Source organism: Anser anser (assembly GCF_964211835.1).
Source record: "Anser anser genome assembly, chromosome: 6".
Taxonomy (NCBI): Eukaryota; Metazoa; Chordata; class Aves; order Anseriformes; family Anatidae; genus Anser; species Anser anser.
Genome location: NC_139726.1, coordinates 8,594,973 through 8,607,104, shown reverse-complemented (window position 1 = coordinate 8,607,104; position 12,132 = coordinate 8,594,973). Strand labels below are relative to the sequence as shown.

Sequence of the window (12,132 nt, the reverse complement as noted above, 5' to 3'; positions counted from 1 at the left end):
TCTCTCCAGAGAAATGAGTTTGCAAAATCAGTCTCGGACTTTCTTCTCAGCTCTGCCAATGGCTGAGAGGTGAAGCCACACTTCAGCATCTGCAGCTCCAAACAGTGCCCAAATCATTGCATTCACACTCGGAAACATGAGAGAAATCGCTGTGCCCTCAACATGCTGGTGACGGGTAACATGGCAACACCACAACAGCATCAAGACTACACAGAATGAGACAATACCGAAATGACAAGGTGATGCTGCAGCACCTGTGACACTGCACCTGTGCTGCACTGCCCCTGTTTGCACACTGGGCCACCGTGTGTCCATCTCCCTTCCTGACATCTTCCATTACAGCCGTGCATGGTCCAAAGGCCAGCAGCACCACTGGGAACTGAAACAGCCACAACTTCATGGGAAACTTTCTGTGTGCTATGGGGCACAGCAGGGCCACCCGACCCACCCACATCGCATCCTTCCTCCAGTATTCAAACCACCAATGCCTTGTCCAAAATCTGCATAACATAAAAATACCAAGTGCATTCCAGTATCTTTCTTTATATATATATATATGTCATGGGTGTACCATGTCCCACCCCGGCATGCTGCTGATGGAGCCCTGCTCACTGGCCAGCAACAGGGGAGCAAGGGGCAGATTACACGCGGATAACCAATGTTTTCATTATGTCCGATTTCTGAACAGGAAAATGGGATTTGGTGCTTTAGCTTAATGTTCAGGGATTTGATGACTGGATTATAGCTTTTTACTCACTGTTCTGTTACTCCTTTCAAGATTGGTTATTCTGCTGAGGGGAAGGGGTTTTGCTTAGAGGAAAGGGTTATTTGTTCTAAGCTGTATTGCTTAGAGTAGAGCGTTAATACAAATCACATCCAGCTTTACCCAATCAGTATCTTATATGAATAGAGATGCTTTGGTAAGGCTGGTTTCTTCAAAGCTGTAGCACATTGAATGAGAATACAGCTATTCTCCAAGCAGCAGGGCTACTTGTAGCTTCATTAATTTCTAAGAAAAATATCAATAAAATCTCCAACTGAATTTACACAGCACATATCCCAAGATGAAGACTTAAGTAAATCTCAACAGTAAGAGCTACATGTTTATGAGCACTTCTGGTGAGAAGCCTTGTATTTTTGGGAATAATAACAACATTTTGCATTTTCAAAGCACCTTTCGTTGTAGCATTTGAAACTGCTTCACAAATGTTAACTACCCAGAATGTAAACTGTCCTGGGAAGTAGGTACCATTACATCCAATTACAGCTTGGTTTAATAACACAAATGATTTGGTGCCTCCACATGTCCAAACTGAACTGTAAGCACTAGCACATCTTCCAGGAACGTGAGTGTATGCTGAAAAAAATAAAAAGAAGAATCAAGAGGGAAGGACAGACACTAGCTGTTACACATGCTAGATATCACTAATCCAGGCATGAAAAGGCTAGTTTTGGTCAGCAGCAATAACTCAGAATAAACCACCCTGTTTCTTCCAGAAAGGATGTTTAGACTCTTTGAAAGAACTGAAGAGAGACGCACACACAAAAGGGATGAGAGAAAGCCAGCGTTACAACTGTGAAATCCTTTTCAGAAGTGACGGTTGGTTTGTCTCTGTTTTCAGAGGCTTTTTGCAACCTCCAGCTTCAGTGGCTCATGCTGAGGACCCCCTCCCAAACGCCCAGGTCTCTGGATACTAGGGGAAAGCAGGACCATGAAGGAGATGAACATATACCACGGCCAAAAAGGACAGGCATTCACCCTGAGGTTCAAGATACCAATGGTGGCTAAAAGGGAAAATTTCTAAGTCACGAATAATTCTAACACAGATAAAGTGTTAAAGTAGATAGTTACCACTACATGGTATGCTAAAGATATTCATTTAAATTCATTCACTGTATGCATAAAATTTTTAGTATTCACCAAGGGTTCTTGAGCAAGAAAGGTCACCATGAAAATGATCCTACCGTTTTAATTAAAGATTTTCAACTACCCTGCAGCTACCTTTTTCTCCAAATATACTGCCTCTTTTTTCCAGTTTGATGTGATTGTTTGACAATTTTCTATTTATGTAGTACTTTAAAAAAAAAATCTATTCACTTCAAGTGAATGAAACACTCTTCCCTCCACAGTCTCCCTCTGTATGGAAAGACACCATTTCCATTTCAGAGACAGTCAATGCAAACAACTGGTAGGTTAGGTTAGGTTTGTCACACCACAGCAATTCACTTCCATTTTAGAAAAACTGAAATAGAAAAATGAAAAATTGAAATAACAGTTTTATCATTCATCTGCCCAATTCTTATCCTATCTATTTGGATTTCAGGCAAATACTTTTGTTTCCCCCGGATGTTAGAAGCACAATCCGATCGCGGATGAGGATCGAAGCCCTGTCACAGTATAAACAAACCTTTCCAAAACACTGAGAAGCCATTTGCTCCCTCAGAACTGAACTGGAACTGCTGAAGTACAAAACTGCAGAAATAAAGTCATAGGTGCCATGTAGTTGAAGAATGGAGCCCTCAGAAAAACAGTGACTGCTCTGAAGAGAAAGAATGACAGGTCCTACAACCTTGGACAAAGTCTTCCATTGATCACTAAAAAAGATGGGATATTGCAGCAATTTTGACAGACTCAGAGCTGCGTGCCCCAGTACCAAAAGCCCTGGTTCAGAGATCCATAATGGAACGTGGTTTTGCTGGTGAAAACAACTCACCCATGTTAACCTCTGGGCAGCCACCAAATCCTGGTTTTACTTAGAAATCTTATACTCAAGGGGAAATTCTGGAGAGTCTTAAATTTCACGCTTCATCAACATCAGAGAACGCTGCGTACAGAATGCAATGCCTTTGGGCAATATCTTAAAAGCCAACTAACTTCTGATTTTTCCCCAGTGTTGTTAAATCTTGATAACAGGGAGTTGTTTTCAGACTCTTCAAGGTGAGGTACAGACACCTCTTATTCTCAGAAGAGGACTGGAACATGATCAGAAAATAGAGGCATTTTCCTTAAGTATTACTTTAAATTTAAGCCTTAAATGCATGAAGGGCTCAGATGCTAACAGGCGAGGATTTTTTTGGTAGTAACAAGAATAACGAGGACAGGGATAGCCATGAAATATAGCAAACAACAACAAATCAGTAAACATTGGTGTTGCTAGTTCATCAAGCATGATTTGTGAGAGAGTTAATGTGGAAAATATCTTCATAACATGAAGAGATTATTTTCATCACCAGCCTCCTTTCCTTTTCTTCAATGTAACCTGATGACAAACCTTTCTCAAAGGTAGAACAAAACCATGCAAAAGGCTGAATCTTTTCCCATGTGGAGGAATCCATCAATTTCACATGGAATAGTCCATCCCAGTGGAATGAAAACGTGAAACCTTTACAGGTTCAGAAACAGCTATTAGGTGTTTTCTACAGGACCGGTGGACACTTATGATTCCCTTAAGATATTTCACAGAGCTCACTAGTTTATTTAATTGGGCTTGGAAATCCCTCAAACGCCCATGAAATTTTAAGGATTTACACTCTACATGTGTCCCTCCTCAACAATAAGGGCTCTTACTTCTGGACTGAAAAAATACATCCCTTATTCTATGCACAAATATTCATGGGTAACACTCCCTGGTGACTACTTTTTGCAGAGATGATTAGGAAATGCAGAGCACCTCCCTGGATGTTGTAAAAGAAATCTGCTGTGGACAAATCACAAACAGAGGAGCAAGCTGTTACAATGCATTATATATGCTGATGTGTACAGAAATAAAAACACAAGACATACTGCAGGAGAAAGCAGTGTGTGTGTGTAAAATATATAAAAATCATGAACTGGTAGAGGAAGGTAAACAAGTATGAGTTTGTTTCAGGAGTATGAGTTTGTTTACTGTGAAACTAAAGGCAAAACACCATCTCTGCAGGTGTGCTTTAAAATCTACCTCCATGCATTCTCAAGGAAAACTCTCAGAAGAGCCCCATCACTAGCGCAGCAGCCCTCACCAAAGCACCCAAGAAAGCAGATTTGGAATAATTAAGACCGTTCACCGATTCCTGAACAGCTAGTATATATTTTCAAATCATGAGGTACTCAATCCAGAGAAGATAACCAAGTCCAATTTTTAAAGGGTTGCAGGATTTTATACATTGAAATTCTTTGTGACTAGAAAAACAAAAACAAAAAGAACAAATGAGTTACAATAGCCCAAAACTCAGCAGAAACTTATGCTCAGATAATTTATGTAATGTATATTTCACATTCCTACTGTTCCGCACCACACCGCAAAACCTGCTGTTATTACATGCTATATTGACATGTCTATTACTTTTCAACAAGAAAATCATTACTCTGGCCTGCTTCTTGATCTTGTTGAGCTTTGTATACCTTACCTGGCCATTTCAAAAACACGAGCTGAAAAGCTGCCTATAAATCAGATACTCGACAGAAAAATAAAAGTATTCTGCACTACTGAGCAAAGCCAGGGCTGTACTGCATCAAAATCCGCCTTCCACTTTTTAACCACGCCATCACCTAGAAAAACTTGCACTAGCAGAACGGAGCCAACATTCAATGAAGTAGGCACAACAGTGCTCCACCAGTCACAAAGGAGGCATTACCGCCTGCTGTTTGTGAATAAACTTTCCTTTGTCGTGATTTAATCAACCTTCATTTTTAATCTGCATACATAAAACATTAAATGCTAGAAGCTTTAATTACTTTGAAAAACACTTGCTGAATAATTTAATCTCAAAGCATGGTTTTCTCCATACCAAGAACCTCAAGAATCCTTAAGGGCAAAATCCTCACAGTAATCTATCAGCTACATCTGAGAGCCTTCACAGAAACAGTTAACTCATTTTCAATGACTAAACACCACTTCTGCAATTACTTTTAAATACGAAACTTGTCTACATACAGTGTGCGATGTCGGGAAAAGAGATACAATATGGCAGAACACCACGGTAGAGCCAGTCTTGAAAGCAAGTCCCAATATAGCAGATGTAGAACAAGGCTTTCCTTTTTGGGTGGGAAGTACCACCCCGAGGTACAGAATAACCGATGCGCCAAGCAGATGGATGCTAGGTGAACATTACCCATTTGTATAGCCTACCTTGTACCTGCTGAAGCCACAAAACAAGTGTTAATGTATTTTCAGGCCTGCTTTAACTGAACCAACACTGAATATATTTACAGAGAGGACACACAAGAAGTCTCTTTCACTGCAATAGCCAATGCAGTAAATAGCAAAAAAGAAAGAAAGAATTTCCTTAACGTGTATGTAGCAAGTGAGACTTGGTAAAATTAAAACTCTTGAGCTGTCAGATAGAAAAAAAGGAGAAAGAAAAAAAAAAGAAGAAGAAGAAGAAGAAGAAGAAAAGGAAGAAAGAAGTTGGCATTGTAATGATAGCCAGACGGGGGTCCTAGAACCAGAATTAACACTAGGTCATGGATGAATACTGACCACTGACTACAGCAATAAAGCAGGCTTCAAACTCCTTTTCATAGTCACAGCTGCAGCTTTCAGACCCAGGAATAAATATATATTAAGTTTTGTCAAAAGCTGCATGGAAACTTTCCTAAGAGTAGGATTTCATATTTCAAATTGCAGCTCTTTAGTAGTTCTCTTGAGCTCACATATAAGAAAACCTATTCTTCCTTTGCTATTACGACAAAGATTTACAATAGCATGTAAAAAGGGAAGGAGGAATTTTCTATCACTGTCAAGCAGCAGAAGGGGAAAAAAAAAAAAAGAAAGATGATTGGTAAAGAAGGTGTGGGTTTTTTTTTTTTTTTTAATACTAAGAGTTCATTTATCAAGTCTGGTAAGAATACTAATAATCCCATAGAGCCTGTAAGGCATCGAAAGGAAACCCCATTATTCTGTCTCCTGTAGACTCCAGTCCATGACATTTCACTCAGATACCTCTGTCTGCAGGACAAGAATCTTTCCTTGGGAACATTTCCAGAAACCATTTTTAGTTAAAAAACATTGAATGCAGAAGAGTTCAAAACTTACCTCGGCAGTTCTATTATAAGCATTATATTGCCTCATTTAAAAAACAAATATGCTCCTTATTTTAAATTTTTTTTTTTTTAATGTAGCTATTGGTCCTTGTTATAGTTTCTGCAAGATGGGAAAACCAAATGTTGTGCAAACCCAGATCTGGAAGGGGACACTTACTGTGTATCTGTTCACTCCTTCAGCAGGTCAAAGTGAGGGACTTCTGTCTCATCCATCACTCCTATTTTATGTACTTCTTCCCACTGAGCTCTGACCAGCCCATATTTTAGATGGCGAATGTGCTGGACACCCTGCTCTTAATGGAAATCCTCTACAGTAAAATGGACAACTCAATTCCCCTTATTAAGGGAAATGGTTTCCATGTCAGTATGACTATGGCTCATTCCTCTATGTTGTACTTGGGCACACTGTCCCCAAGCACACAGACAGGCATAAAAAAGCTCGTGCTTTCAGGTTACTGGAGAACAGGTGACTGATTAAGACTCCATCCTGCTCAGCTGAGCCACGTGGGACTGTGCTAACAGCAAGAACAGGCAATGAACTTACAGCCCTTATCTGCTGGGGTCAGACAAAAAGGGGATACTAATTCTACCCCAAACTACTCACATAAAATGCTGCCTTAAAGTTAGCCCTATTAACCACTACATAGCCAATTATTGAAAGATATACTGGATCTACCTGACCTCCAAATGTATTCTCATTATTTACAACTTAAGAGTATTTTCCTAGAATAATGGAAAGAGCTACCCAAGTCATACAGAAATCCTGCAAAAACCCTTGTTCTGTTCTTGGCTTGCTACGTTTTGATGTCCTTATCTTCATCCTCTTTCAAGTCAGTGGTACTCTTTCAGGTACATTCACCTACATTATGGAAAACCTTGTATGCTCCCTCCCCACCATGAAATTTTCAAGCTAAAAAAAAGACAAAAAAAGACTTAATTACAAAACATCATATGTTCTATAAACCTCCAACAAGATTTATACTCATTATCTTTCCATGTGTCTATTCTCTCTTCCATACCCAGGTTCTGAGCTGTTCCTATCAGCATCTCTCTAGTGAAACTGAGACCTCTCCAGCACCCGCAACCCATTCATTTTTGCCAGTGTGTTTCCATCTTAACCAGGGAGTCAACAGTGTTTTTTCGAAAAAAGTGGTGTTTTTGAAAAATGGCAAATATCTCCAAACACTTAAGGAAAATAAAACAGTACCGCAATGAAAAATGTCTTACAAAGCAAATGTATGAGGCCTACAACCAAGTGAAAAAAGCAAGCACACAATTGCTTTTAAATCTATGCATTTATGCATCACCTTCTGTGTTTTCTAAAGCTCTGTTTATATTAGCAGGCAGGAGAGCAGAACTGGAGAGAGAAGCTGTTTGTGTTTAGGACCTGACGTCCACAACCTGCATGTTTCTGGGGGTTGCACGTGCCAGCTCTAGTCTGATCCTGGAGACAAACACCCATCAGCAACTGGAACACCCCAAGCATTCTTCTGGAGCACATCACCTTGCTTAATTTCATCCTAAAGGAATCCAGTTTACACAAAAACTGCTGTGAGGTGCAAGCCAACGTTCAATAAGTACAAGCAGGATTTGTTTCACGGGTATGCTTTTAATCCAATCTAAAATGCTACTTTGGCTTACCCAAGCATTATTGCAATGCAACACTGAAATTACTGCAGACCAAAGGAATGCCAAAGGGCATGCAAACAGTTGGAGAATATTATTTCAGTGCAAGTATTTCCTCCCTAGAGGTAAGCAACGCCCAAATGCATTCAGCATCTCTCCCACCCCACTGCAGGGGAGATGGGAGAAAGATGCCTGACAAAAAGAAATGGAGCAAGTAATTAAGAGTAAAGAGAATCACACCTTTGTAAGTTATAGTAGTTTAAAAGATATTAACAGCAGCAGGTAAGGTTACTTTACACTTCCAATGCTTTATTTTGGCAGAAACTGCTGTTCCTTTCTAAAGTTAAAGGGAAGAGAAAAAGTCCTGTACTGAAGCACCATTTCATCTCAGGCAAGAAGTGGTATTAAGTCCACTTGGGCTGTAACTGAGATGAACTGAAGCAAAAGGCGGCACTGTATTGCATTGCACTTCCCTAGCTTATATTTTAGAAAGGAAATTTTACCCACTGAGAAGTGAGGGAAGATTTATAAAGAATATAATTGACAGTTTCCTAAATACAAACAAAACATTTTAGAAAGTACAACCTGAATGAAGGAAAGGATAAAGGGGAAAATTCACAAAGTTGGTTTTGGAAGAGGAGGGTTGTTCTGGTTTTGGTTCTTTTTTGTTGTTGTCTTGCTTCTTTTTTTGTTATTTAGAATAAAAAGACCCAGCCTGACCTAGACTCCCAGATGAGCTGGGTGTCCCGTCCCCAAGGAAAAAAATCATGCAGGGAGGTGACCAGAATGAGGGAGATAAACAAAGCTCAAGAAAACAACATTTTCAGTTGAGAAACTTACTTTTTCTTTACACACTGAATATATTCCCTTGCTGACATGACATATGGCCCTACACAGGCTTCTTTCTGAAATTATCTATCATCTCTCTGTATGCATTGTATGGAGTGAAACTCCAGATTTTTGGTTTTGGTGTTCAGGGTGTAAATAAAGCAATAATATATACCCTGACCTGATACAAAGGACTGTGCTGTACTGCTCACTGAGTTAGTATGCTAAGCCTTCTTTCTGCAATTCTTCCTCTTCTTGAACAAGCAGGGTGGTTCTGTGCTACAAGCAATTATGCTATGAGGAAGAAGAGAAGGAACTGCCTTTTCCCAAATTCCTGTTCGAAGACAATACCATTTACAATGAAAAACAATTCTGGCAGTATCTCTTTATATTTACAAGAATTAAAATAGCAGGGACCAGACACAAGAAGAATTTAGACTTCCTCTGATATGTCTGATGAGGATTACTTCATTTTCATTTGCTGACAAGTGCAGTTTTTAAGCTACAAGCTTAATATACATTAACATCATTAATGTTGTGGGATAGGAAATTAGAATGAGGAATTACTCTACTAGAATAAAAATATATGAAATGTCTATCTGTTTGCCCCTGTTTCCACTGAAGACACTTTTCTGGCGGCTGAGACAGATTACCACAATGGCACTGTTTTTTACCATGAGTATATTCTCTTCCACATCCTCAAACATAACAACTTCTCAGTATATAATGAAATCACTGGATTGCGATGGAAGTATCAAAACACAGCACTTGTTATATATGTTATTGTCCTCTACTCGGAGACTCCTCTTACACTGTTTACAAAAGTTAGCGTTACATTCAATCAAATGAGACAACATTCTTCAAATGATTAGCAATGAGGAAATAAGAGTAAGGAGACAAAGATGACAAAGGCATTGTTTAGCTTACAAAGAGAAATACAACATTGGTAAAGAAAGGCAGAAGGACTGTTGGAATAAAAGTGTTAGGAAAACTCCGAGTATAGAAGATTAAAGATGGGAAACTGGGGGAAAAGGTATGATACAGCAGAGGTGTAACAAAACTGAAAGGGGAAAATAGGGAGACAGCTTTGCAACTGCTCATGCAGAACAGAGCACTTTACAGCATCAAAAACATGTCTAAAAAGAGATTATAAGGGGGCCAAAATAAAAGCTGAGGATGCAATCCAAATAGTGACCAACAAAAAGAAACTTCACTGGAGTCTTCATGAACTCATCCAACTCAGCTTTCATCTTCCTTCCTTCAGTTGTCACTAGTCACGAAATAAGAAGTGTAGGGTATTAACACTGCTACTTTTGACTATAACATCAAGCTCCTTTTCTATCTGTAGTGACAGCACACAAAAAAGGGGCAAATCCTCTCTTCAGCACAGAATTACCCTTCAAGAAATACAAGAAAATACATATGCTGTATATAGGTAGAAACCCTGCCTTTCTGGCAATGGGTGAGCAAACCCCTTGCTTACAGTGACAGCTGACTTCAGGAATCTTTTCAGAACATGACTTATAATACTGGCATTGTAGTTCTGTTCGTTAAGTCTGAAAACATGCCGCTACACGGAACATTTGCCACCAAACCCTTCAGAAAATGGCAGTGACGAAATCTGGATAACTACTGCAGCCTGATCCATCTTACCATACACCAAAGGATTTTTTTTTTTTCCAGGATATAATGAAAATGATTATGGTGTAAATTATATGTATAGTCCTGTGGACGTTATTCACATAAGTAGTCCCACAGCTTTCAAGGGGAATATTCTTATAAATAAGCACATTAGGAATGGGCTAGGATGCATAAATATTTTCAACCATCTCAGGGACTGAAAGGTAACATATTCAATGTGCCACAATACAATGAACCTTTGAATTAAAAATAAAAAAGGAACGTTTTCTAACTAATTTCATTTCATAGCAGCTACCCACTCATTTCAAAGTTTCTGACTTTGTGGGCTTATTACCCTGGGAAGATCTACATTTATATTTATGCTTGATGACATCTAATTACCTGATACAATCATCTGCGCCCTAGAACAAGAAGTCCCTTGCCTAAACTTTTCAGTAGGATTTTGTTGTGTTGCAATTCACACTGGGATGTTGCAGGATTCTTCGTAAATAAGGTAAGAATGCCGAAAACAAGATTTCCAGCAGGGACAACTAAGAAAATCTGCACATTTTCTTACTGATACCACCCAACTCTTACAGGCATCTTGTGTTTGTTTAGAACTTTCATTAGACCATCCGATTTAAACAGTTCTACCATAAAATTTAAAACTGCAGCACATCATTACTCCTAATTAAGTGCACTTAAGCTCAAATCCTTCCTCTGAAAGACTCCCCTAATATATATTAAATGCATTGATTTAAGCAGTCTCTGAAGCCTTAGGATAGGAAAAGGGGAAAGGAAGCCAGCAGTCCCTGCGCAGGCAGGAGCAGAAAGAACAAACACGGAGGCTGAATGATCAGTTGCACTGGCAGTGTTTGATTTAGTTTCTAGCACTCGGCCAGCATTCCAAACAAGTTTAATGATTTTCCCACTAGCATTTAGAATTCTGTTCTTATTGTCAAAAAGAAAGCTAATATTTGCCCTATTTGTTTTCTGGAAAGCTACAAAATGTTGTGGGTTTTTTTTCATTCCTGAAGGAATGTAAATTGTAAATATTGCCCCAGACAGTCTAAAATAATGCCCCACAGCCCTTAAAGAATCTTTATTCTCTTTAAGTCGTAACGTTGTTTAATGCTTCCTAACTGATTTTCTTAAGACAGTATCCTCCAAACATCAGAGGGCTTTTATATTGGTTGAGAATCATTCGAAACTATTTACAGATTCTCTACATAAATAATACATAATAAGTTATATGACTGTTGCCAGCAGTGCTAAGAACTATTAGAAAAGGTCTTTTAGATTCAGCCTCAGATCTGTAGGTCATCCAATGTCCTTCCTAATGGATAAATACAGTAATTTATCATCATCAGTCACCATCAGCATTGTTCTTTTTACTATCATATATTCATGAACATTATTCGATGCAGCTGAGTGGAGCGTAAAAGAAGTGTATGATTAAAGTGGAAAGCTACAGAGTCTGCGACAGCTGAGATCTTGTGGCTAATGCATGGACTTGAAAAATGACATGGGTCTTCTAACAGTTACAGCGTCAACCAACTGCAGCTACCCACTAGCAGGACACAGGCATTTCCCTCAGCAGCAGAGTCTGCCCATGTCTTCCAATGCAATGTTAGAGAAAGTATAACATGAGAAGTATGGACTTGTACACTTAAAAGTTTTCCATAAGTGAAGCATATTTCAAGCTCTAATAGTTTAAAATACAACAACAACAATAACAACAACTAAGCTACTTCTCTAGGGATCACAAGTTAAATGCATCCTTACAACCACTATGGAAAGAAAGCCTTTGTTCACGTTTGTGAGTCAGTAACATATGCGTGTAATCTCTGAATGCCCTCAAGTTACTAAAAAATGCTAAGATGATGGCTTTCAAATTCTACAACAACATCAAACAACATCTCAGCGTGCTTAAAGAGTTCCTCCCTCTTGTTAATTATCAGAATAGCTTGCCTGAAGCAATACCTTCAGTTGGAAAACATTGGAAAGAAACACTAAAAAGTAGGTTTTAAAATAAG

At 39.0% G+C, this 12,132-nt stretch overlaps 1 protein-coding gene across 6 annotated transcripts in view; it reads right to left on the bottom strand.

Annotated features, from left to right (window-relative positions):
* DPP10 (dipeptidyl peptidase like 10) overlaps positions 1 to 12,132 on the bottom strand; it is a 486,012-nt gene that overhangs the window by 242,647 nt on the left and 231,233 nt on the right. The window lies entirely within an intron of this gene.